Source organism: Saimiri boliviensis, chromosome 6 (assembly GCF_048565385.1).
Source record: "Saimiri boliviensis isolate mSaiBol1 chromosome 6, mSaiBol1.pri, whole genome shotgun sequence".
Classification (NCBI taxonomy): Eukaryota; Metazoa; Chordata; class Mammalia; order Primates; family Cebidae; genus Saimiri; species Saimiri boliviensis.
The window spans coordinates 115217054-115244101 of record NC_133454.1 but is presented as its reverse complement, the minus strand read 5'-3'; the positions used below and the strand labels follow the sequence as shown (position 1 = coordinate 115244101).

Here is a 27048-nt window from a genome sequence, read left to right as displayed (position 1 = left end):
TGTTTGAACCTGGGAGGCATAGGTTGCAGCGAGCCAAGATAGTACCGCTGCACTCCAGCCTGAACTATAGAGTGAGACTCTGTATCAATAATAACAATAAATTGGATGACATGACATGCATCTGTACTCAGTCCCAGCTACTTGCGAGTCTGAGGTGAGAGGATCACTCAAGCTCAGGAGGTCAAGGCTGTAGTGGTTATAGTGAGCTGTGAACCTGCCACTGGACTCTAGCTTGGGTGACAGATATAAAAGTAAAAGCTTGAAGCTTTACCTTTTTCTTTTTTTTTTTTTTGAGGCAAAATCTCATTGTATTGCATTGGCTGGAGGGCAGTGGTGTGATCATAGTTCACTGCAGCTCTGAACTCCTGGACTCAGAATGATCCTCCTGCCTCAGCCTCCTGAGTAGCTGGGACCACAGGCACATACCATCATGCCTGCCTAATTTTTGTGGGGGTTTTTTGGCAAGGGAGGAAAGGTGGAGATGGGGTCTTGCTGTATGGCTCAGACTGGTCTCAAACTCCTGGCCTTAAGTGATCCCCTTGCCTTGACCTCCCTATTTTTATTTTTTTAAGAGGCAGGATCTTGCTGTTTCCAGGCTGGAGTGCAGTGGCACAATCATAGCTGACTGCAGCCTCAAACTCCTGGCCTCAATGAACAATCCTCCCACCTCAGCCTTCCAAAGTGCTTGTATTATAAGTGTGAGCCACTGTGCCTGGCCAGACTTTTAACCTTTTTTTAAAAAAGTGAACTTGGCCAGACGTGGTGTCTCACACCTGTAATCCCAGTACTTAGGGAGGCCAAGGTCGGCGGATCACATGAGATCAGAGGTTTTTTTTTTTTTTTTGAGACGGAGTTTCGCTCTTGTTACCCAGGCTGGAGTGCAATGGCGCAATCTTGGCTCACCGCAACCTCCGCCTCCTGGGTTCAAGCAATTCTCCTGCCTCAGCCTCCTGAGTAGCTGGGACTACAGGCACGCGCCACCATGCCCAGCTAATTTTTTGTATTTTTAGTAGAGACGGGGTTTCACCATGTTGACCAGGATGGTCTTGATCTCTCGACCTCGTGCTCCACCCACCTCGGCCTCCCAAAGTGCTGGGATTACAGGCTTGAGCCACCGCGCCCGGCTTTTTTTTTTTTTTTTTGAGACGGAGTTTCACTCTTGTTACCCAGGCTGGAGTGCAGTGGCTTGGTCTCGGCTCACCGCAACCTCTGCCTCCTGGGTTCAGGCAATTCTCCTGCCTCAGCCTCCCTAGTAGCTGGGATTACAGGCATGCGCCACCATGTCCAGCTAATTTTTTGTATTTTTAGAAGAGACGGGGTTTCACCACGTTGACCAGGATGGTCTCGATCTGTTGACCTTGTGATCCACCCGCCTCAGCCTCCCAAAGTGCTGGGATTACAGACTTGAGCCACCGCGCCCGGCCGAGATCAGAGGTTTGAGACCAGCCTGGCTAGCATGGTGGTTCGTGCCTTAGTCCCGGATACTTCAGAGGCCGAGGCAGCAGAATCGCTTGAAACTGGGAGGTGTGGGGGGTTGCAGTCAGCCGAGATCATGCCATGCCTGGGCGACAGAGTGAGACTCCATCTCAAAAAAATAAATAAAAATAAAAAGGTAAACCTTGGGTAAGAGAGGAACTTTCTAGTGGGATATTCCCCAGCATACCTAAGGAGTTCTGTCATATGAGCCCCCTGATAAACCATAGTGGTAACTCATAAGCTAAAATTTACTTTATTTATTTATTTATTTAGAGATGGAGTTTCGCTCTTGTTACCCAGGCTGGAGTGCAATGGCGTGATCTCAGCTCACCGCAACCTCCGCCTTCTGGGTTCAGGCAATTCTCCTGCCTCAGCCTCCTGAGTAGCTGGGATTACAGGCACATGCCACCATGCCCAGCTAATTTTTTATATTTTCAGTAGAGACGGGGTTTCACCATGTTGACCAGGATGGTCTCGATCTCTTGACCTCGTGATCCACCCGCCTCGGCCTCCCAAAGTGCTGGGATTACAGGCTTGAGCCACCGTGCCCGGCTAAAATTTACTTTAAAACTTAAACAAATGATTTGTGAAGTTAATCATTCTGTTATCTAAAAACTATTCAGGTTCAGTCTGAATCCGAATACATTATTTTGAATAATTTTCTTGACCAAGGAGAATTGTTTAGTCCTTATTTATCCATTTATGATGGAGTTTTGCTCTTGTTGCCCCTGCTGGAGTGTCATGGCGTGATCTCAGCTCACTGCAACCTCCGCCTCCCAGGTTCAAGTGATTCTCCTGCCTTAGACTCCCAAGTAGCTGGGATTACAGAGATGCACCACAATGTGCAGCTAATTTTGTATTTTTAATGGAGATGGGTTTCTCCATCTTGGTCAGGCTGGTCTGAAACTCCCAACCTCAGGTACTTCACCTGCCTTGGCCTCCCAAGATGCTGGGATTACAGGCGTGAGCCACCGTGCGCAGTTGAGACTTGTTTATTCTTCACTGACAGGGTTAGTCATGATGATTAAAAAAGAAGGTAATCACCTTCTCTTTTGGACCAGGATAAAAGAGGAGATGACATGACATTAGAGATGAAACTATTTATTGTTTAGTCTTGAGTCCTTAAACCAAAAATCTGGTGAAAGTTTTGAACCCACTTCTTTATAAATGCATGTATACGTAAAATTTTACACATAAGGAAGTTTTTTGAATTCATGAAATGTCAGTGGGCCATAGATAGTCAATTCTCATATTTCTTTCAAAACAAGAGAGGAGAAATGACTTGTCAAAAGTCATACGTTAGGTGTTTATAGTCATTTTGATTTTGAGACTATACTTGAAGCAATCCCCCTTTGTGTATACAACTATGGTGTATCGCTTTGTGTTTTTTTTTTGTGTGGGGTAGGGTGGGGTGGGGTGGGTAAGGGATGGAGTTTCACTCTTTTCGCCCAGGCTGGAGTGCAACGCGTGATCTTGGCTCACTGCAGCCACCTGGGTTCAAGTGATTCTCCTGACTCAGCCTCCCAAGTAGCTAGGATTACAGGCACACACCACCACGCTCTGCTAATTTTTAAATTTTTTGGTAGAAATGGGGTTTCACCATGTTAGCCAGGCTGGTGCCGAACTCCTGACCTCAGGTGATCCACCCACCCACCTCAACCTTCCAAAGTGCTGGGATTACAGGAGTGAGCCACTACACCTCACCTGCTTTGTGTTCTTTATTTTTACTTAGTTGCAGCCGGGCGCGGTGGCTCAAGCCTGTAATCCCAGCACTTTGGGAGGCCCAGGCGGGTGGATCACGAGGTCAAGAGATCGAGACCATCCTGGTCAACATGGTGAAACCCCGTCTCTACTAAAAATACTAAAAATTAGCTGGGCATGGCGGCGCGTGCCTGTAATCCCAGCTACTGAGGAGGCTGAGGCAGGAGAATTGCTTGAATCCAGGAGGCGGAGGCTGCGGTGAGCCAAGGTCGCGCCATTGCACTCCAGCCTGGGTAACAAGAGCGAAACTCCGCCTCAAAAAAAAAAAAAAAAAAATTTACTTAGTTGCCTTCACACAAGTAATCTTAGTAAAGTACATACAAGTAATTAAAGCTATGATCTTAAACACAAATGTATTAATCCATGGTAAACTACTCTTTGGGAAATCAAAGTTGCTATAATAGGACTGTTCAGATTCTTGAAAAATTAAATACATAAGACGCTATATACAATGAAGAGGCTTAATTTTTTTTTTAAGTTTTGTAGAGATAGGGTCTCACTATGTTGCCCAGGGTGTTCTTGAACTCCTGGCCTCAAGTGATCCTCTCCCTTGGCCTCTCAAAGTGCTGGGGATAACAGGAGTGAAACACTGCATCTGGCCCAGTTAAGAGGCTTTTAGTTACTTGTTTTAAAAAGTTTTTTCAGACAGGATTTCACTTTGTTGCCCAGGCTGTAGTGCAGTGGCGTGATCATAGCTCACTGCAGCCTTGACCTCCTGGGCTCAGGGAATCCTCCCACCTCGGCCCCTTCAGTAGCTGGGAGTACAGGCATGTGCCACAATGTCCAGCTAATTTTTGCTACTTGGGTACAGATGATGTCTCCTATGTTGAGGCTTTTGATAACATGTTGAATATTTGCATGTCTGTTTTATGGGGCATGAATGTGCCTCCACTGCTGGCATCCTGCTATGTACTCTGTGATGGATAGGAGCTAGGCAGTGCTCTTTTCTTTGGAGCTCTTGTTTGTTTTGTTTTGTTTTTTTGTGAATTGGAGTTTTGCTCTTGTCACACAGGCTGGAGTGCAATGACATGATCTCAGCTCACTGCAACCTCTGCATCCCGGGTTCAAGTTATTCTCCTGCTTCAGCCTCCCAAGTAGCTGGGCTTACAGGCACCTGCCATCATGCCCAGCTAATTTTTATATTTTTAGTAGAGACAGGGTTTCACCATGTTGGCCAGGCTGGTCTTGAACTCCTGACCTCAGGTGATTCACCTGCCTCAGCCTCCCAAAGTTCTGAAATTACAGGCATGAGTCACCATGCCTGCCGGCCTGGAACTCTTTTTGATGATTGGTTAACTTAGCAGTGTTTTATAATCAAGGATTTCATAGTTATCAGCATAAACATTGCTAGTTTCTACCATTTTGTTTCCCTGTGGCAGGTTTTTTTTTTTTTTTTTTTTTTTTTTTTCCTTCCCTTAATAGTGGTTTAAAATTTATTCAGCAGGCAAGGCAGAAATGTCTCAGATGGAAGAACATTTTCCTGAAATATTGTGTGAGAAATGTTGCAATGGATGCTGAGTTATGGTCTGAATTTATTTTTATCTTTCTTTCGAATATGTTTTCTCTAAAGTAGGCAAAAGCTATAATTTTGCTTCCATAAGCAGTGTGGTATTAATCTCATACTATGAAACATTTTAGGTTGAAACTACAGACTCAGAATTTGAGCAACGGAGGGACCTTAGAAATCATCTAGTTCAAATTCTTTACTCCTTCACATTTAAGATATCTCAGGTACCCTTAATGAGAGTTCTGGTAGGTGGGATAAACGAGAACATCTAGGTCAATCTGTCTGTTCTCAAGTCTCTTCTGCCTTCCTTTTTTGTTTGTTTGTGGATAGAGACAGGGTCTCACCATGTTGCCCAGGCTGGTCTCAAACTCCTGGGCTCAAGTAATCCACACACCTCAGCCTCCCAAAGTGCTGAGATTACTCCCAAAGTGCTGAGATTACAGATCTGCCATGCTCAGCCTCTCTTCTCTAAAAGGGGATAGCATTTATAGTTTGTACCCTACACTTCAGTGCAATAGTCATGTACTATCTGCCTTTATTATTAATATCTCATGTTAATCTCATCCAGGAACTAGATTGGAGGTCAGTGATAGTATGGTTTTCATTTGTGCTGTATCCCCTATGATAATAAATAGGTAACCAGGCTGGGAGTGGTGACTCACGCCAGTAATCCCAGCACTTTGGTAAGCTGAGATAGGGATCACTTGAGGCTAGTAGTTGGAGACCCGCCTGGGCAACATGGTGAAGCCCCATCTCTGTAAGGGAGGGAAAATGTACATAGACGGTGTGCACTAAGTACTTCACTAAGAGCTGAAGAATAGAATCATTTGAGCTGTCAGCCATGCATTTCTTGTTGTTGGAAAAGTTCACTCTGGTCAGCAGTTAAGCTTTTCACATACTTGACATTGAAGTGAATCTGAATGAGTTGTTCTAAGTAAAATAATATTTGGAGCACAAATATTTGGCTTCTGATTATATAAGCTATCATCCTGAGACATACATTTTTAAAATTAGAGTTTAACTTGTATCAACCAGAAAAAAAAAAAAGCTGAAAGCATTCACAGTTGGAATGAGACTTTCATTCCGAAAGCAGCAAGGAGCTAGTGAAGGTTAACATTGTTCACATGAATGGAGAATCACCTTGTTTGCATGTTAAATTTTATGATTTAAATGATAAATTGAGCCTCACCACTACTGCTGATCCGGTAAGAATCTGAGCTAGTAAAGGTTTTCAAATGTCTTTTCCATTTCTCTTGGCTGAGGGAGTCTTGGTGTCAGTGACTGAAATTATTTGGAAGTTACTTGAGTGAAATAGAATCTCTCAAACCTTACTTCAACTACCAGCCTGTGTGTTTCTGTTTTTTGTCTGTAGCGTGTGAACAGAATGCATGTGTGTTGAGCTTTCACTAATGGCCCCCTTTCAGCAACCATGTATGGGTAAAGCTGTTCAGTTCCCTGCTCCTCCCTCTCTGAGCATGGAGCAGAATCTGTTGTGCTGAAGCTGCTGTTCCACTTTTCAGCTTTCTATATTTGTACAGCAACAGCAGGAGCAGCCCACTAGCTAGGCCCTGTGGCCGCCCTTTGGCACCCACACTGACTCAGACCTGCTCAGGACTCAGCCAGGGTGTGCAGTTTGTGTTCTTAACATTCACCCATCTGTCTGTCTGTGTACGTTTCTATGGAGGACTGAGGTTTTCAAGTGAAAGAGGTGACTCGTTTGTCTTTGTTGTTTTGCTGTGTTTAGGTTTGTCAATTGTAAATTGTAGAGAATATTTCAGGATGTTAGGGATGGGGCGAGGAGACAAGATTTGTTATCTAACAAAATACCATCTAGAGGGTGTAAAACAGGGAAATGTGGCATGAGAAATGGTCTTTGGGTTCCCTTAGAAACATCTGATTGAAGTAGTAATGGTTTTTTTTTTTTTCTCCTTGTTTTGTTACAGGTCACAAAGATTAGCTCTTAGGAGTGGAATTGAATTATTTTCCTGACACTCAAATTTTGTGACATGTAATTTGAGTATAAAAAGATAAGGCACCTCTACCCCTTTAAGAAATGATTCAGTGCACATCTTGGAAGAGAGTGCAGTAGGGGTTAAATGTGTTGACTTCGCTCTCTGCCAGGAAAGGAACTGTGGGGAATGCCCTGTTGCTTTGGGCCGCACAGCAATCTGTGCTGTTTGAGTGCTTTGTAATGTTTGGCCTTCCAAAGGCCTCGTAATGCCTTTTGGTGTCATGTCTATTTAAGGAATAGCAGAAGACATGACATGAAGACAAATTTCAGGTTATTTTCAGAAGATACTGGGTTTATTACTATATTTTAAAAGGACACTTTCTTGGTTTGTTATGAGATATTCTAATTAAACAGAGATGAATTCCTCACTCCTAGTCAGTTTAAGTCTACATTCAAGTTTGCTGCTTTGTTTTACAGTTTCCTTTTACTCCCCTCCCCCATCCCCTCGTGAGTCATAAGCATGCAGTGTTGGGAATAGAACTTGTCAGCTGAGTGGAGATGAGACAGTTCTTTGCACATACTATTTGTGCTTTTTTTGGTGTGGTTTTTTTTTGGTTTTTTTTGTTTGTTTGTTTGTTTTTTGAGACGGAGTTTTGCATTGATGCCCAGGCCGGAGTTCAGTGGCCCAATCTTGGCTCAGTGCAACCTCCACTTCCTAGGTGCAAGTGATTCTCCTGCCTCAGCCCCCTGAGTAGCTGGGACTGCATGCGCGTGTCACCATGCCCAGCTAATTTTTTGTATTTTTAGTAGACACCGGGTTGCACCATGTTAGCCAGGATGGTCTCGAGCTCCTGACCTTGTGATCTGTCTGCTTTGGCCTCCCAAAGTGTTGGAATTTCAGGCACCCAGCCCCCACATACTATTTGTAACTGTAGTCAACGAGGAGAGGAAAGGACTTTATTTATTTATTTATTTACTTATTTTTGAGACAGAGTTTCACTCTTGTTACCCAGGCTAGAGTGCAATGGCACGATCTCGGCTCACTGCAACCTCCGCCTCCTGGGTTCAGGCAATTCTCGTGAGTAGCTGGGATTACAGGCATGCGCCACCATGCCCAGCTAATTTTTTGTATTTTTAGTAGAGACGGGGTTTCACCACGTTGACCAGGATGGTCTCGATCTCTTGACCTTGTGATCCACCCGCCTCGGCCTCCCAAAGTGCTGGGATTACAGGCGTGAGCCACTGCGCCCGGCAAGACTTTCTTTAAATGCTGGAGAAACACCTTGATTGAGGCAGCTTCTTCCTATGGCTGTGTGGTAATGGATATAGAGTTCTGTGTGACTGTACACTGATGTATTCTGGCCCCGAATCACTTAGGAATTTGTTCTGTACCTTGTCCATTGTAGGTTTTGGATGCTTGTTTATTTAGGGTCTAGAACCTGGTGCTTAGCTTCTCCTGGATCCTGTATATTTAATGACTTTCTAAAATTCTTCTGAGTGTGGCATTATATCTGCTTCATCTTCTCCTTCTTGGCTATTCTTAGTGCCTATCTTATTTTACTGTCCTAATGTTTTCCCATTTATACTATGAATCATTGTGCACCCTACGTAGAGCCTGTCATTGGAGATTAAAATCAATAGGAGTTCTTTGATTTTACACCTTAGCTTCAGTAAGTAACACTGTGGTTAGCACACCTGTATTCTAGCTTTCTTTTTGTTCTTGGCCTTTTGTAAAAAGTTTATAACTGGTCTCATTTTATTAGTTTCTATTTTTCCAGTGTGTCCATTTTGAAAGCTTCACACACAATAATTTTTTTTTGTTTGATAAATGAATAAATGTTTATACATAAATACTCTCAGAACAAGTGGGTTTAGTAATCCATAATGAAGATATACTAGACTCTGTAACAGGCTCAGTTTCAGGTGCAAGATCTGTCAGCTTGTTACTGCCTTCTTACCTACTTCCTTCCCCCTCCTGTTAGGAAATATTTTGGTATAATCTGAGGTATTCTTTTTTTTTTTTTTTTTTTTTAAATAAATGAAACCTATTTTGTTACTTCAAGTGGTTTTTTTTTTAAATTTTGTTTTGAGACAGAGTCTCATTCTGTCACCCAGGCTGTAGTGCAGTGGTGTAATCTTAGTTAACTGCAACCTCTGCCTCCTGGGTTCAAGCGATTCTCCTGACTAAGCCTTCTGAATAGCTGGGATTACAGACACCCACCACCATGCCCAGCTAATTTTTGTATCTTTAGTAGAGACAGGGTTTCACCATGTTTGCCAGGCTGGTCTTGAACTCCTGACCTCAGGTGAGCCACCTGCCTTGGCCTCCCAAAGTGTTGGGGTTACAGGCATGAGCCACCATGCCCAGTCTACTTCAAATGTTAATGATAAAAATAAATTTCAGCACAGCTGTTGTATTTTAACAAATGAAACTACATACTTGGTTTCTAGCTCAGTAAACAGATGAACCTGTTGCCTTTGAATGATATAACAATTGAGCATTGTACAGTACATCCTAAGAAGATACAGAGTACCTCATTTTGAAGAGAGAATCATCATGTAAAGGACTGAAATTTTTTGGCTCATCCTCTCCAACCATAGGCACCAGAATAATAATAGTGCCCAAAATAATAATAGCAAATGTTTATTGAGTACTTTCTATGTGTCAGGCACTATTCTGAATGTTTTACATGTATAAACTTCTTAATTCTAACAAATATCCTGTAAGGTAGATACTCTTTCTCTAACCATTTTGTGCATGAGGAAACAAGAGGTATTTATGAAGAAGTTAAACAATTTCCCCAGTTACCTGGCTAGTAAGCAGCAAAATAGGAATTTAAAAGCAGAGGTATGACTCCAGAATCTAGGTATAGGGTACATTGTGGGTTTGCCGTAAATACTTGTTTATTTTATTAGCACACTTTATTATTTGAGATTATTGAATTATGAATCAATCTAACCCATTTTCTTTTCTTTTCTTTTCTTTTTTTTTTTTTTTTTTTTTTTATACGGAGTTTTGCTCTTATTGCCAAGAGTGCAGCGGTGTGATCTTGTCTCACTGCAACCTCCGCCTCCCAGGTTCAAGCGATTCTCCTGCCCCAGCTTCCCCAGTAGCTGGGATTACAGGCATGTGCTGCTATGCCTGGCTAATTTTGTATTTTTAATAGAGACGCGTTTCTCTATGTTGGTCAGGCTGGTCTCGAACTCCTGACCTCAGGTGATCTGCCTGCCTCAGCTTCCTAAGGTGCTGGGATCACAGGCATGAGCCACTGCACTCAGCCCCCATTTTCATTTTAGAATTTACTTATGAAAATGACTATATGATTTTGGTTTTGCAGATCACCATCAACTATGCTAGATCATTTATTGATAGTAAATAGCAGCAAGCCAAGTAACAAGTTTGTGAAACATCTCCAGAATTACTAGTTTATCTCCACTAGTACCAGTACCAGTACCAGACTATTTACTAAAGATACTGAAAGCAGAATTAATTATAGCCCTTTTTTTTTTTTTTGAGATTGGTTCTCAGACCCTGGGTGCAGGCTGGAGTGCAGTGTTGTAATCTTGGCTCACCGCAACCTCTACTCCCAGGGTCAAGCGATCCTCCCACCTCAGCCTCCCGAGTAGCTGGAACTACAGGCACATGCCACCATGTCCAGCCAATTTTTTGTGTGTTTTGGGTAGAGATAGGGTTTTGCCGTGTTGCCCAAGCTCATCTTGAACTCCTGAGCTCTAGGAATCTGCCCACCTCGGCGTCCCAAAGTGCTGGGGTTACAGGCGTGAGCCACAGTGCCTGGCTTGCTTCTGTAGCTCGTTTCCTGTACCATACATCTTCTAGAGATGCCCCTACAGTGGGAGCATATGGGAAGTTTTGCCACATCCGTAAACTTATAATCTGTGTGAGAGTGACAGGAAAACAGGGAAGTCTGTCCAAAAGAAATGATGATGATGAGATTATTAGCAGGCCATGTAATTCAATGGAGGGTAGCAAAAAATGTATTATATTATGGACAGTGTGATGAAATAACACAGAAGTTTTATTTAGACAGGGAAATAAGAATCAGGTGTCCTGAGATTTTTTTAAGTCTCTCACATTTATGGTTACAATGTCTCATGTTTTTTTGTTTCTACTGCAAGTCGTGTTTTCTGAACAAGACCATTAACTCCTTAAGGACAGGGATTGAACCTTTTTTTGGTGTACCTCCTTTAGTTCTGGGTGTATAGTAGATGTTTTCTAAAAATGTCATTGCTTTTTTGATTGATAGATCTCCTGGTTTTTTTTTTTTAAAGAGCTTGTTTTTGTAAAAATGAAATCAAAGCGCTGACAAGTTAAATTTTGTGGAACAGTTAAGATTTTTTAGGAGTGATTTGAAGGATGTGACAAAGATTATTTAAGTGGGTATTTAAATGTGAGAAGCACTTTTAGGAGCACAGTTGCAGAGTGATGAAAGCATGATAATTGAAGTCACCTTTTAAGTTAATTAATTAATTTTGAGATGGAATCTCTGCCACTCAGCTTGCAGCCTCTGCCTCCCAGTTCAAGTGATTCTTCTACCTCAACCTCGAAAGTAGGTGGGATTACAGTTGCCCACCACCATGCCGGGCTAATTTGTTTGTAATTTTAGTAGAGATGGAGTTTCACCAACTTGGCCAGGCTGGTCTTAAACTCCTGACTTCCAGTAATTCACCTGCCTTGGCCTCTCAAAGTGCTAGGATTACAGGCCTGAGCCACTGCATCCAGCCAAGGTAACTTTTTTTTTTTGAGATGGAGTCTCGCTCTGTAGCCCAGGCTGGAGTGCAATGGCACGATCTCAGCTCACTGCAGCCTCCGCCTCCCGGGTCCCAGTTGAAACAGTTTTCCTACCTCAGCCTTCCAAGTAGCTGGGATTACAGGCACGAGCCACCATGCCAGACTAACAAAGTATCTTTTTAAAATTGATAATATATAGAGATCTCTAGAATTTGTCCTAGGATTGTGCATCCTTTAGAGTGAATCAAGCTTTACTGAACGTATTCCCTGATCGGCTGAAGCAGAGGTGTAAATTTTGCATTTTTAGGCATATAACCTGTCTTAGGAAGTGTCTCTACAGAAATAGTTTCTGGTTTCTATAGTTTTATAGAATTAAGAATTTAGGAACAGAAAGAAACTGAATAAAGTTTCCTGCTTTTCAACAGAACAGGACAAAGCTCCTGAAACAAGACCATATGGAAGCATCCTGCTTGAATGCCCATGTGTTTGATGGTGAGGTTGGGGCAGATGGTACAGGCAGGGTTCTTGGCTGCTTGGTCAGAGATTTTGGAGATGATAGAAGTTAGGTGGCTAGGTGCTAAGGAAGGACTGTTGTATGTTGTGTGTATTGGGCCTCTCTGCCTAATAGGTGGAGTGACCTCAGAGAGAGGAAGGAAATTGATGTGTTTGGTAGTGTAGAGGTAAGATTACAAAAGAGGCCTGGAGTTGGAATGATAAAGTTTGCGATTGCATCTAACCCCCGCCCTGAGATTAGGGAGAGGGAGACAAGATGATACAGTGTGAGAAATCAAAGATTCCAGATCCCTGGCATCTTCTGTTCTTTAGAGCCTTCAAGTAAGGTACTGCAGGGACTGTAGGGTTTTTCTGTTTAAGCTTGAAGCTGTTTTGATTCTCTTTTGAGATACAAGCCAAAAGCTGTATTTATAGAACTTGTTTTGACATATTATCTCACCCTGTCCCCTGTCGTCTTTACTGGAATTCAGCTAATGTTGCATTTTGCTTTGGCAGGAAAGGTTGATTGAAGAAAATGTATAGATACACAGCTGGGTGATTGAAAATAGCTTCAGACTTTGTAAATAGGCCATACATGAGGTTTGCAGTCCCAGCTGCATGAACATTAGTTGAGTTGCTGGGATAAAGCGGTGTGATGTAATTACCCAGCTCACATATGATATACTGCTGAATCACCTTGACAGTGACAGTTTCCACACACAAGTTTCAGGCAAAGCAGGAAAAAAGTGCAAAACCAAAAGGCTTGTTTCGGAACAGTATGAGTTGAGATTTTTTATTTATTTATTTATTTATTTAGATGGGGTTTCACCATGATGGCCAGGCTGGTCTTGAACTCCTGACCTCAGGTGATCCACCTACCTTGGCTTCCCAAAGTGCTAGGATTACAGGTGTGAGCCATTGTGCCCGGCGAGGTTTTTCTTTACTTTGTGTTTTATAGTTGTAAGAGTTTTCTTATGTTTTTTAATGGTAAGAATGGATTTTATGGGTTGCAATAGGAAGTGGAAGAGGGGATATGGCATCTGCAGACTAGGATGTTGCCTTCCAAAAGCTTGAGTTTTCTTGTTTCTGTAGGCCGGCATGGTGACTCACACTGTAATCCCAGCACTTTGGGAGGCTGAGGCGGGTGGATCACCTGAGGTCAGGAGTTCGAGACCAGCCTGACCAACATGGTGAAACCCCATCTCTACTAAAAATTCAGAAATTTAGCTGGGTGTGGTGGCAGGTCCCTGTAATCCCGGCTACTCCGGAGGCTGAAGCAGGAGAATCACTTGAACCCAGGAGGAGGAGGTTGCAGTGAGCCGATACTGTACCATTGGGCTCCAGCCCAGGCAACAAGAGCATAACTTTGTCTCAAAAAGAAAAAAAAAAAATCTGTAGAATAGGTAACATACTTAACATGTAAACAGTTCATCCACTGTTTCACCTCCACAACTTTTATTAGCAATTAATTTCTTTATCCATCTAGATACTCTGTTCATATACAAGCCACGTGTAATTCCTTTCTTATTATATGTATATGTCTTGATTAGTTAGCTGCCTTATTTTCTTTAATAGCCACATAGTGTTTTGTTGTATGGCTATTCTGTAATTTATTTAACTAGCCTTCAATTGATGGGTATATGTTTTCAGGTTTTGCTGATACAATGTTTTTATGAATGCCCCTTTGCGTACTTTGTATATATCACAATGTTATATGTAGGCTATATTTCTAGAACTGGAATTGCTGAATTCAAAGGGCATATTCAGTTTTGTTTTGTTTTTCTTTTTTGCTTTTGAGACAGAGTTTTACACTGTTGCCTATGCTGGAGTGCAGTGGCATGATCTCGGTTCACTGCAACCTCTGCCTCCCAGGTTTAAGAGATTTCCCTGCTTCAGCCTATCGAGTAGTTGGAACTACAGTCACCTGACACCATGTCTGGCTAATTTTTATATTTTTAGTAGAGACGGAGTTTCACAATATTGGCCAGGCTGGTCTCAAACTCCTGACCTTGTGATCCACCCACCTTGGCCTCCCAAAGTGCTGGGATTACAGGCGTGAGCCTTCGTGCCCGGCCTCTGTTGTTTTAAGACGGGTTCTTTCTCAGTTGTACAGGCTGGAGTGCAGTGGCATGATCACAGTTCGCTGCAGCCCTGACCTTCTGGTTTCAAGTGATTCTCCTGCCTCGCAAGTAACTGAGACTACAGGCATGTGCCACCACACCCAGCTAATTTTTAAATTTTTTGTGTGGAGATAAGTCTTACTGTATTTCCTGGGCTGGTCTGGAACATATGAGCTCAAGCAGTCCTCCTACCTTGGCCTCCCAAAGGGCTGGGATAATAAATGTGAGCTGTTCCGCTCAGCCCCGTGTTCAATATTGATGAGATACATCCCTTTTTATATTTTGCAAGTGGTATTATCCATTGAAAAATATTATTAGTGAGCTAGGCGTAGCGGCTCACGCCTGTAATCCCAACACTTGGGGACGCTGAGGCAAGAGGATCACCTGAAGTCAGGAGTTCAAGACCAGCCTGGCCAACATGGCAAAACCTCATCTCTACTGAAAGATAAAAAATTAGCCAGATGTAGTGGCTTGGGCCTGTAGTCCCAGCTACCAGGGAGACTGAGGCAGGAGAATTGCTTGCATCTGGGAGGTGGAGGTTGCACTGAGCCGAGATCATGCCACTGCATTCCATCCTGGGCGATAGAACAAGACTGTGTCTCAAAAAACAAAAACAAAAACAAAACAAATTATTAATGGAGATGGAGAGGCCCTTAATAATTGCAATATCAGTCAAACAGTTACCCTAAGCAGTTACTAGAATAACTATAGGATCTTCAGTACCTGGAAGATTTACGAAACCTTCTTGAGATGAGCTTAATTATCAGCTATAGCAACTGTTACTGCTATTATTGCTGGAGAAGACGCAAGTTGCTTAGAGGAGGTGGGAGCGGCTGCTCCCCTTCCTTTTTTAAAATTAATTTGGGGGAATATGACGATAACTAGCAGAATCTGCAAGTCATCTCTATTTTACTTTTAGTGTATTAGAATATTAGTTTCACTCCCGATCTTGACCAATTCGAAAAACATTTGTGGTCCATGGGCCATTCAGTCCTTTTCTCTCTCTCTCTCTCTCTCTCTTTTTTTGAGACAGAGTCTCACTCTGTCATCCAAGCTGGAGTGCAGTGACGTGATCTCAGCTCACCTCCCAGGTTCAAGCAATTCTCCCTGCCTCAGCCTTTCAAGTAGCTGGGATTACAGGCGTCTGCCACCATGCCCAGCTAATTTTTTTTCCCCCTAGAGTCCAATTCACACATGAGTCACCCAGCTAATTTTTGTATTTTTAGTAGAAACGGGGTTTTGCCATATTGAACCCGGAAGGCAGAGGTTGCAGGGGGCAAGATTACACTACTGCCCTCTAGCCTGGGCGACAGAACGAGACTTTGTCTCAAAAAAAAAAAAAAACAAAAAAAAAAAGGCCGGGCCTGGTGGCTTATGCCTATAATCCCAGCACTTTGGGAGGCCGAGGCAGGTGGATCACGAGGTCAGGAGATCGAGACCATCCTGGTCAACATGGTGAAACTCCATCTCCACTAAAAACACAAAAAATACTTAGTTGGGTATGGTGGCACATGCCTGTAGTTCCAGCTACTCGGAAGGCTGAGGCAGGAGAATTGCTTGAACCCAGGAGGCGGAGGTTGTGGTGAGCCAAGATCGCTCCATTGCACTCCAGCCTGGGCAACAAGAGCGAAATTCTGTCTAAAAAAAAAATAATAATAATAAATAGAAGCAAATTAATAATTATAAAGTCATTTTCAAATGTTATATATTATAATGACTCTGCAAGAGACATCAGGATTATAGGGTGATTTTAAAAGTAACTCCGACAGTGCTTGAGAAAAAAAATTAGTCATATTCTGCCTACATTGTACTAACATATGGTGCAGCCCTGATGAGCCGCACAAGTGGGCAGAAATCAAAATGCAGTTGGAAAGAGGTACAGTAGTGACTCACTAGAGACAGATTTGGCCTTATAGCAGGGCAGTTGAAACTAAAGAGGAACTGTGGCCTAGAACATGCCAAATTTGAGCAAGTGATACATGAATATTATGGAAAGGTCAAATGAGTGAGCCTTTGTGTTTGAATTAGGTACTTTGTCTGGTGTCACAGTCCTTGTGGCTGGTACCTGCCCTGTGTGGTTTCAGAGCTCCCACTTCCTCCGCCTCTATGGATTCTTCTACTTTTGTGTATCACTTCTGTGCATCATTCCCTGTGCCTTTGAAGGTAGAAGCCACCAGGCAAATATTTAACACTGATATGCCTGGAACATTGGGTTCAAACTACAAAGATAGAAGCATTAGTAATTCTGCCCAGAGAAAGCTATGCATTAGCTTAGCTACCATATGTAAATTGCTGCTATACATCCAGCAATTTGTTGTCCACTATTGACAGTACAGCTAGTGCTGGACTTACGACCACGATTGGTTCCAACAGACCAGTCGTAACATGATTTGGTGGTAAGTTGAGTAGGCTATATGTACAGTACTGTGAAATGATGTTATAAAAATCTTTAAGTCATATTATAATTTTCTTTCATTAGTGTTATATGTCATAATTTTCTTTGTTCATTTTATGCCATTTGTATCATCTCTGCACCATTTTGTTTCTTATTTTTACATTTGTCAGGTTTAAGTAAAACACTGCATTACCAGTACAACTGGTTTAATATTTGCAAAACATACAAAATTACAAAATACAGGTGCATACAAAAATACAAAATACAAGTGTAAAAAATACCATAGGAAACATTTTCCCAATTGCAAAACATATCAAAATAAACAAACATGTACAAAACACAAATTGCTGTACCAAGTCTGGGATAACAGTTGAAATGCTGCACGCGGAGATGGTAGTGCTGCCGGAAGCTGGTCCGCACTGTCGTATGCCCAGCTGGGCAACGTTTGTGCTGCCAGACGTGGAGCAGTCGTGGCCAGCGATTGTGGTTGTAAAGTCGAATGGTCGTAAGTTGCATAGGTTGTAAGTCGATCAGTACCTGTACTGTCATGGGAGAGAAACAGGAATGATAGAAAGAATTAGATTTCCTCCTCCCCACCTCGAAACTCTCACCACAATAGGGAACTGTTTGGGGGAGGAGAGAGGAAATATGGGGAATTTGAGAGTTACACCTAGAGTATGAGCATTTGAGGAAGAAATAGGAAAATAGATTTTTTAAATTTAAATTTAAATTTTTTTTGAAACTAAGGCCTTCCTCTGTCACCCAGACTGGAGTGCAGTGGCACAATCATGGCCCACTGTAGCCTCCAACTTGTGAACTCAAGCTAGACTCCTACCTCAGCATCCAGATTAGTTAGGGCTACAGGTGTACACCATCATGCCTGGCTGATTGTTTTTTTGTTGTTGTTTGTTTTGTAGAGACAGGGTCCTGGTATATTGCCAAGGCTGGTCTAAAACTTCTGGGCTCTAGAGATGTTCCTGCCTTGGCCTCCAAAGTGCTGGTATTACAGACATGAGCCACCATGCTCAGCCAAAAAGAGATTTAAAAAAATGTATTTTGCATGCTCTGTTTGCCTCATCTGAGTACCTCTAAAATAGGGTGCCTTTCAGGCGAGATGACCTCTTGTTTAGGTGGTTATATACTCATGGAAAGATCATATAACTAAATAGGAGGTGAGATAGATTAGGGAGGAAGGAGGGGAGAATAAAGAGCCCACTCCAGCCAACTTCCGTTTACTCCATTTTTTGGTATGATTTCTGAGGATTTGAATAATTATGTTGGTTTTGTGAAATTGTTTTTCTATGTATTGGTTGTGAATATGCAAGGATGCTATTGGCGGAGTCAGGCTTTAGGCCAGTTGTGGCTCTGACACTTTAATACTGGCTGCTCACAAGAAAATATTTATCATTGTTACACAAAAAAAAGTAGGCTGTGCAGTAGTATACATAGCATAATATTGAATTTGAAAATTCTCTGTATTTCAGGCTGGGCATGGTGGCTAATGCCTGTAATCCCATCACTTTGGGAGGCCAGGGTGGGCCCATCACTTGAGGTCAGGAGTTCGAGACCAGCCTGGCCAACATGGCGAAACCCTCTCTACTAAAAAATGCAAAAATTAGTTGGGTGTGGTAATGCATGCCTGTAGTCCCAGCTGCTTGGGAAGCTGAGGCAGGAGAATTGCTTGAACCTGGGAGATGGAGGCTGCGGTGAACCGAGATCAAGCTACTGCACTCCAGTCTGGGCAAAAGAACGAGACTCCATCTCAGAAAAAAAAAAAGAAAGAAAGAAAAGAAAACTTTGTGTATTTGTTTGTACATTTTACTGTATGCATGGAAGAAATCCTGGTAGAAGAGAAACCAAAATATGGTTACATGTATAAATAAATAATTTAAGTTGGGGAAATAGAAAAATTAAAATGGGAAGGAATACTTAAGAAATGAGGGGGTGCTGCACACCATGTTGCTTTTACCCAAGTATCTACAATTTCAAGGGGGGAAATCTTCAAAAAACTAGAAAGTTCAAATATGTCTCAATTCAGAAAAATTCATAGAAACTTTACTAATTACAGTAGATAAACTGGGGAATTAAGTTCAACAATTGAAGGTCTGATATGTGTTACTTTTATTCAAGTGTTCTGTTGATACGAGTATAAATGAGAAAGTCAGTTGAAACAATTTACTAACAGCATTTTGAAATGAGGTTAAAATCGGGCCTCTTACAGGTATGTGATGTGGACTAAACTAGATAACTGTTTAAAAACCTGTTTAGAGATAATACAATTATAGTTTTAGATGACTTAGTATTAGTCTAGATTAATCTTGTCCCATCCTCTAGGGATAGGAAGTCAAAGTGGGGACCATTCTAAGAATGGATATGAATCCCTTAGAGATTCTGATGAAAGCCATGGATTCTGTCTTCAGGAAATCTCACTTGTCCATTTTCACGTGATTTAGCATGAAGTTTAGTTAAACTAAAGCAGTGTTGGGTTTATAGGCCTCCAGCCCCTGAGAGGTCTGCTTCCCAGTTAATCCTTTTATCTGATTACTTGGCTCTCTAGAGTATGAGGGAAGGTGACAGGCTGTTTTCCAAAGCAGAGGGCCTAACTTACTGAACCAGACATATAACAGGAAGAAAAAGAAGTAAAGGGCATTGCAAGCTGACTAAAAAGTAATACTTTAAAGAGAATATACTTTTCCCAAGTTATTTTTATTATTTGTCTCTTTTCTCTTCCAGTTAAAAGTTTGGGCTGGGCATGGTGGCTCACACCTGTAATCTCAGCACTTAGGCACCCAGCACTGTGGCTGGCAGATCACTTGAGGTCAGGAATTCCAGACTAGCTTGGCTAACGTGGCGAGACTCAGTCTTTACTAAAAATGCAAAATATTAGCTGGGCAGAGTGATGCATCATCTCTTTAAAAAAAAGACCAGGCATGGTGGCTCACTCCTGTAATCCTAGCACTCTGGGAGGCCAAGGAGGGTGGATTGCCTAAGCTCAGGAGTGCAATACCAGCCTTAGCAACATGACAAAACCCTGCCTCTACTAAAAATACAAAACATTAGCCAGGCATCGTGGCATGTGCTTGTAGTTCTAGCTACTTGGGAGGCTGAGGCACAGCATCACTTCAACCCAGGAGGTGGAGATTGCAGTGAGTCGAAATCACACCACTTCACTTCAGCCTGGGTGACAGAGCACTCTGATGCTTTAAAAAAAAAAAAAAAAAAAAAAGTCAGACTCAACTTTATGGCATTTAAACACTGTTCTGTGGTTTATGTGCATGAGCTTCTTTGGAGACAGTTTTTTTTGTTTTTGTTTTTGTTTTTCTGAGACGGAGTTTCGCTCTCGTTACCCAGGCTGGAGTGCAATGGCGCGATCTCGGCTCACCGCAACCTCCGCCTCCTGGGTTCAGGCAATTCTCCTGCCTGAACCTCCTGAGTAGCTGGGATTACAGGCACGCACCACCATGCCCAGCTAGCTTTTGTATTTTTAGTAGAGACGGGGTTTGCTCAGGCTGGCCTCAAACTTGTGGGCTTAAGCGATCCTCTCACCTGAGCTTCCCAGAGTATTGGAATTACAGATGTGAGCCACTGCACCTAGCTAAATTCTTTTTCATCCTGGCCAAATTCCTTACTAGCTCTGTCTTACATCAAAAAAGTTTTTCAAGGAATTGTTAAGGTCACTTACTAACAATTGTTAGTAAGAATGAGTTGGCCAGGATGGTCTCGATCTCTTGACCTCGTGATCCGCCCGCCTCGGCCTCCCAAAGTGCTGGGATTACAGGCTTGAGCCACCGCACCCGGCTGGAGACAGTTTTTAACCTGAAGCAGCCTTCTTAACCTGGATCCCTGTGATCTTGAGGGAGTCATTTCATCTCCTTGTATCTTTTCTCATCTGCAAAATAGAGATAGTATGAGGATTAAATATAAAGCAGCCAAAACAGGTCGTTGTATATGGTAAATGCTAAAAAAAATGTTAGCTCTTTCTGCCACTTTGCAAATGTCTGGATATTTTTCTTAACTTTTAGGTGATAAGGGTTTACAAACTTTAAATACCATATTCCATCAATTTGAACATGCATGTTTATTACCACTGATGCTATGTTAAATATTGATTCAAAAGATAGAAAAATTTGTTGTTCAAAAAACCATGTCAAAGCCAGATATAATATTGGTGGATTCTCTATTGTATTGAATTACTTCATCTAGTTCTCAAATTTCCCAAGAGATTACCTCTTATTTCCCAAGAGGTTATCCTGAGGGCCGGGAGAGACTGACAGCAGGGGGCTGCCTTTCCCTCCTCTGTCTTTGACCTGAACAGCCTCACTTACATGTTTAGGGAAAAAAATACTTATGCTTTTAAGAGCATTTAAAAACCTCTAGTCTGGATAGTTATTTTTTGTTTTGTTTTGTTTTTTGAGATAGTCTTGCCCTGTTGCCTAGGACTGGAGTGCAGTGGTGCCATCACAGCTCACTACAGCCTTGACCTGGGCTCAAGCAATCCTCCCACCTCAGCCTTCCAAATAGGTGGGACTACAGATAAATGCCACCATGCCCAGCTAATTTTTGTTGTTGTTCTTCTTCTTTTAGGTGAAAACAGGGTTTCACGATGTTGCTCAGGCTGGCCTCAAACTTGTGGGCTTAAGCGATCCTCTCACCTGAGCTTCCCAGAGTATTGGAATTACAGATGTGAGCCACTGCACCTAGCTAAATTCTTTTTCTTCCTGGCCAAATTCCTTACTAGCTCTGTCTTACATCAAAAAAGTTTTTCAAGGAATTATTAAGGTCGCTTACTAACAATTGTTAGTAAGAATGAGTTGGCCAGAGTGGGGGCTTGCACCTGTAATCCTAGCACTTTGCGAGGCCAAGGGGAGCAGATCATGTGAGTGAGCCCAGGAGCTCAAGACCAGCCTGGGCAACATGGTGAAAATCCTTCTCTACAAAAATTAGCTGGGTGTGGTGGTATGTGCCTGTAGTTTAAGCTACTTGGAAGGCCATGATGGGAGGATTGCTTGAGCCCAGGAGGCAGGGGTTGCAGTGATCTGAGATGACATTGCTGCACTCTAGCCTGGGCCACAGAGTGAGAACCTCAAAAAAAAGTGAGTCTCACTAATGAGGCCAAGTTCATGGGTTTAGGACTTATGTAGGTCATCGAACATCGTTGTGCCACAGGCCCTTGTCTCTGGAGTTTATGATCTAGTACGTGCTATGTAAGAGCTGCTGATGGTGACTGTGTCAGTGCCAGTCATCCTGGGAAAGACAATGTTTTGTCATTTACTCAGCAGCATACAAGCTGTATAGGCCAGTAGAAAACACTGAGCCATTTTTATAAAGAGCTTACTACTTTGCCTATTCTAAGAAAGGCTTTTAGGGGATCTGAGAGCTTTTTCTGTCAGTCAAGAACAATTTAAAAACTTCTTACGAGGTTGTATTTTAAATATCTTTAAACATTTATCACAGGCAGATAATATTGGAACCCTCAGCTAGCTTGCCCTCCTTCATCCTGCTCTCGCCACTCTCCCTACTTCTTACCATGTTTTGTTTTTTTGTTTTGAGATAGTGCCTTACTCTGTTGCCCAGCCTGGAGTGCAGCCTCGCAATCTTGGCTCACTGCAACCTCTGCCTTCCGGATTCAAGTGATTCTCGTGCCTCAGCCTCCCGAGTAGCTGGGCTAACAAGTGTATGCCACCACATCCGGCCAATTTTATTTTTTTATTTATTTTGAGACAGAATCTTGCTCTGCTGCCAGGCTGGAGTGCAGTGGCAAGATCTTGGCTCACTGCAACCTCTGACTCCCTGGTTGAGGCAATTGTCCCACCTCAGCCTCTGGAGTAGCTGGGATTACAGGCATGCACCACCATGCGCAGCTAATATTTGTATTTTTAGTAGAGATGGGGTTTCACCATGTTGGCAAGGATGGTATTGATCTTGACCTCGTGATCTGCCTGCCTCGGCCTCCCAGAGAGCAGGGATTATAGGCGTGAGCTACTGCACCCTGCCCCCTCTTAGCTTTTATTTATTTATCTATTCATTCATTCATCCATTCATTCATTTGAGACAGAGTCTCACTGTCATCCAGGCTGGAGTGCAGTGGTGTGATCTCGGCTCACTGCAGCCTCCACCTCCCGAGTTCAAGTGATTCTCCTGCCTCAGCCTCCGAAGTAGCTGGGATTTCAGGCATGCAACACCATACCTGGCTAACCTCTTAGCTTTTTTACTCCTCCTTAGAACCACCTGTATACTTCCCGGTCCTTGCATCATGATATAGAAAGGTGGAGATAATGTTAATAGAAACAGACATCCGTGGAGCTCCAAGGAAATACAGTATACACAGTCTAGGCTTTCCTCATGGAGCATGTGCTTTTTGGTTCCCCACAGAAATGAAAGATGTAAAACAGTCAAAGCTTTTAGTTTCCATTCAGCTTTTCACTTTCCCTACAGCATTTCAGTTTTCTCACAGAATAGGCAATAAAATAACAGGAAAAGCAAAACTGGGAAGACAAAGCTTTAAAAAAAAATACATTTTTTGAGGCAGGCACAGTGGCTTATCCCTGTAATACCAGCACTTTAGGAGTTTAAGGTGGTGGATCACCTGAGATCAGGAGTTCGAGAGTAGCCTGACCAACATGATGAAACCCCATCTCTAGTAAAAATACAAGATTAGCCAGGCGTGGTGGCACATGCCTGTAATCCCAGCTACTTGGGAGGCTGAGGCAGAATTGCTTAAACCCCGGAGGTGGAGGTTGCAATGAGCCAAGATGGCACCATTGTACTCCATCCAGCCTGGGCAATAAAAGTGAAACTCTGCCTCACGAACAAAAATAAAACAAACCTTGTCTGTGTATTGGGCTGTTTATTTTCCCTTCTCCAGGTGACAGGAGCCTGTGTGGAAGATTACAGTGTTGTGGCGGGCGGGGGGTGTGTTTGAGGTTTTTTTTAAAAAGTCTTTGAGTGGCTTAGGAGTAAGTTAATACCTTATTAACTGTGGAGTTTTGTGGGTTTTTTTCCCCCCAAAGAAATTCATTTTTTTCTTTCTCTTGGTCTGGCAGTTAAGATGTTCCTAGCCCCCTAAGGGCTGCTGTGTTCTCCGGGACTTAAGATACCCTTATCCTTTCGTGTAACAATTCCAGGTCTCCCTTTTGCTCTTTTTATCCTGGAGATTCCCTGACTAGCTTGTACTCTTGAGTCTGGTGTTAGAGAGTAGAAGTGATGCCTGTCAAAACCAATCACATAATAGCACTGTTCTACAAACTGTGTTCTGTGCAAAATTTGGGGGAAACATGGTACCCTGGCCTTTCCTTTGCCCTTTATGTCTTCCAGAACAACTCTAACAAGTAGAAATTACTGTGTTCCATGTAGAATTTGGGGGAAACATGGTTCCCTGGCCTTTTCTTTGCCCTTTATATCTTCTAGAACAACTCTAACAAGTAGAAATTTAACTTGCTGTCTACCATCTGTGGTAACCACTGCAGAGCCTTCTCAAGACACACTATCTCAGTAAAAGTTGGTACCTCCTAGATTATGGTCATGATTCTCTAGAGCAGGCGTCCCGAAACTGCGGCCCCCTGAGGCCATTTATCCGGCCCCTCGCAGCACTTCAGGAAGGGACACCTCTTTCATTGGTGGTCAGTGTGAGGAGCACAGTATGTGGCAGCCCTCCAACGATCTGAGGGACAGTGAACTGGCCCCCTGTGTAAAAAGTTTGGGGACGCCTGCTCTAGAGAGACAGGCCTACCAGGAAGCCATGAGCTGGTTATCTTCCTTAGTATCTGAATCCTTAGCATAGTTCTCACCTTAAATGGTCATAATGATAAAGGATTGAATGAAGTTTGTGAACTCAGTAGATGGAAGTTCCTTTCTTGCTAACTTTTGATGGTATAAGCAGGTCCAAGTAAATGCTTTAGAAAGTTCTTTATATTCGTTTAAACTTTGCCCTTAACATTATTGGAAGTATCACTACTTCATTAGCAGAATTGAATACTAAGTCTGCATGAAAAGTTACATTAGTACTTGAGCACCTATTTTATGCCAGTTAAGAAATGTCTTTGTCTTCAGGGAGGATAGGCAGTGTCTGATTATTTCTGGGTCTGGCTTAGTCTTTCAAAATTCTTGTGCTTTCCAATGTAGACATTGTCCTTGGTGACTTTCAACAGTTTATTGTCTGTAGTGAGAGCCAGACAGAAATACAGCTGGCAGGAGTTGTACATAGAAGTTTGTAGGAATTTGGGCAGTTTTATTGAATCAATCTTTACTTGCAAGATTGTTCGATAATGTTTAAAAATAAAACAAATTGGTTTTGTGGTTCCTCTGTTAGCTTTTACCTTCAGTTAACTTCCCCATCTTCTGATTTTTTTGGTTTCAGTGGTTCACCGCTGCCCTTGGGCCACCCAGATGCATTTACAGTGGCAGGAACTTGGTTGCTTTTGTAGAGTTTCATGCCCGGCACCTATGTATTCAGGAAGGTTGCTTTGGGGAAATAGTGTGGTCTCTCCACATTAATAACATGATCCTTAATTGCTAAAAGAATTACACAGCCTTCAGCTTTTCTTAGTCTCCCGTCCAAAAGCAGATGTTGAAAATGATTGTTATGGTGACCTAGATGTACTGAAATTCAGCCTCATAAATTCTAATCATTATTTTGCTATTTGTTATGACATTTTGGGGCAAGATTCTTTTAAGCCTTTTAGTACTTTACTTCCCCATCTTTCAAGTTGATGGTGTGTTAAAATTAGCCTTGAGATACTAAATGCAACTCACCTTGAAGGTATTGACTAAAAAGGGAGAGGGAGGAGTACTGTATTTTTGTTTTATGCCATAGTGACAAAGGGGCTTTTCTTTGGAAAGAGGCTATATATCTGAAGTCATGAGACGTATAGGCATGGCCCACTTATTTTTCTTTCCTTGGTTTTTTAGAGTGAAGACATAGTCCAGAGAGGCAAGTATAAAGCTACAGGTATGGGATAACTGCTGAATGGGTGTGCCCCCTGGCTGTCTTTTTAACTTTCTTGCATGAGGCCTGCTATGCAGATCTGAAAAAGTTGCTTTCAGAAAGGTGATGGCTTCTTTTCTACATTATGGGATAACATTTGCAAAATATATGTCCCTTGGAAGCTAGAAATATTTTCTTGCCCTCTTTTCCAACTCTTTCTCCATAGCTATTTTCCAAGGCAGGCTTATATCCCACTAAAACTAGCTGCTGACTAGTTCTTACAGCTGTTGGGGTGAGTGTGTGTGTGTGTTTCAGGGAGTTGGGAGGAATAATCTGCATAAGACTTGTCCAGCCCATGGCCTATAGGCTGCATGTAGCCCATGATGGCTTTGAATTTAGCCTAACACAAATTTATGAACTATTTTAAAACATGAGACTTAAAAAAAAAAAAACAACTCATTAGCTATCATAAGTGTATTTAATTTGTGGCCCAAGACAATTCTTCCAATGTGGCACAAGGAAGCCTAAAGATTGGACACCACTGGAACAAAGATGAGGACAGAACTTAGTGGATTCCATACAGATAATAACACCTTCCTTTAAGCAGAATTTGTTCAACATGCTGATTTTTTTTGTGTGTGGGGGGGGGGGCGGTCACCCAGGCTGGAGTACAGTGGCACAATTTTGGCTCACTGCAGCCTCCGCCTCTTGGGTTCAAGCGATTCTCGTGCCTCAGCCTTCCGAGTAGCTGGGATTACAGGTGCCTGCCACCATGCCTGGCTAATTTTTGTATTTTTAGTAGAGTCGGGGGTTTGACCATATTGGCCAGGCTGATCTCAAACTCCTGACCTCAGGTGAGCCACAGCCTCGGCATCCCAAAGCACTGGAATTACACATGTGAGCCACTGCACCCAGCTAACATATTGATTTTTTTTTTCCCCTGAGATGGAGTCTTGCTCTGTCACCAGACTGCAGTGCAGTGGTGCAATCTTGATTCACTACAACCTCTGTCTCGCGGGTACAAGCGATTCTTCTGCCTCAGCCTCCTGAGTAGCTGGGACTACAGGCACATTCCACCATGCCCAGCTAATTTTTGTATTTTTAGTAGAGATGGGGTTTCACCATATTGGCCAGGATGATCTCAATCTCTTGACCTTGTGATCCGCCCGCCTCGGCTTCCCAAAGTGCTGGGATTACAGGTGTGAGCCACCTTGCCCAGCCAACCTACTGATTTTTAAATCAGCACTGGAGCTTAAATAAAGTATAGACTTAGAGTATAATTTTAGCAACTAAGAAATGCAGTTAAGTTCCGGAACTAGTTTGGGATCTGAAAATATGACTTGATTGGAAGAGTGGTCACAAATCTGATGTGTATTGGGTCAGGATTAGTGACAGATACTTCAGGGAAGGGTCTGAGGCTATACTATTGCTGAGTACACTAATCACAGAACAGTCTTTCTATGATTAAGTATGGGGGAGGAAATGGAAAACTTTTTAGCTTTCAGAATGGTGATGGTTTTGTCGTATTCTTTTTGTATACCAGTATGTGATAATATTATAGGCAAAGCAACTTACACATAACAAATTACTAAGCTTAGTGCTTTTTTGGTACAGTGATTTTAGATTTGAAATGAGAATTTTTTTTTTCTTTTTTGAGACAGAGTCTCTATTGC

The 27048-nt window shown here is 42.5% G+C and overlaps 1 protein-coding gene across 49 annotated transcripts in view; it reads left to right on the top strand.

Moving 5' to 3' along the window:
* CELF1 (CUGBP Elav-like family member 1) overlaps positions 1 to 27048 on the top strand; it is a 106136-nt gene that overhangs the window by 34939 nt on the left and 44149 nt on the right. For 5 of the 49 annotated variants that reach the window (XM_074401439.1, XM_074401454.1, XM_074401442.1 and 2 more), the window contains exon 2: positions 25360 to 25399. The exons of 33 other annotated variants lie outside the window; for them this stretch is intronic. The gene's annotated coding sequence lies outside the window, so the exon portion shown is untranslated. Of the gene's footprint in view, positions 1 to 1157; positions 25400 to 27048 lie in introns of those variants that run through there. 11 more of the 49 variants (XM_074401430.1, XM_074401429.1, XM_074401425.1 and 8 more) reach the window with 6 other exon arrangements.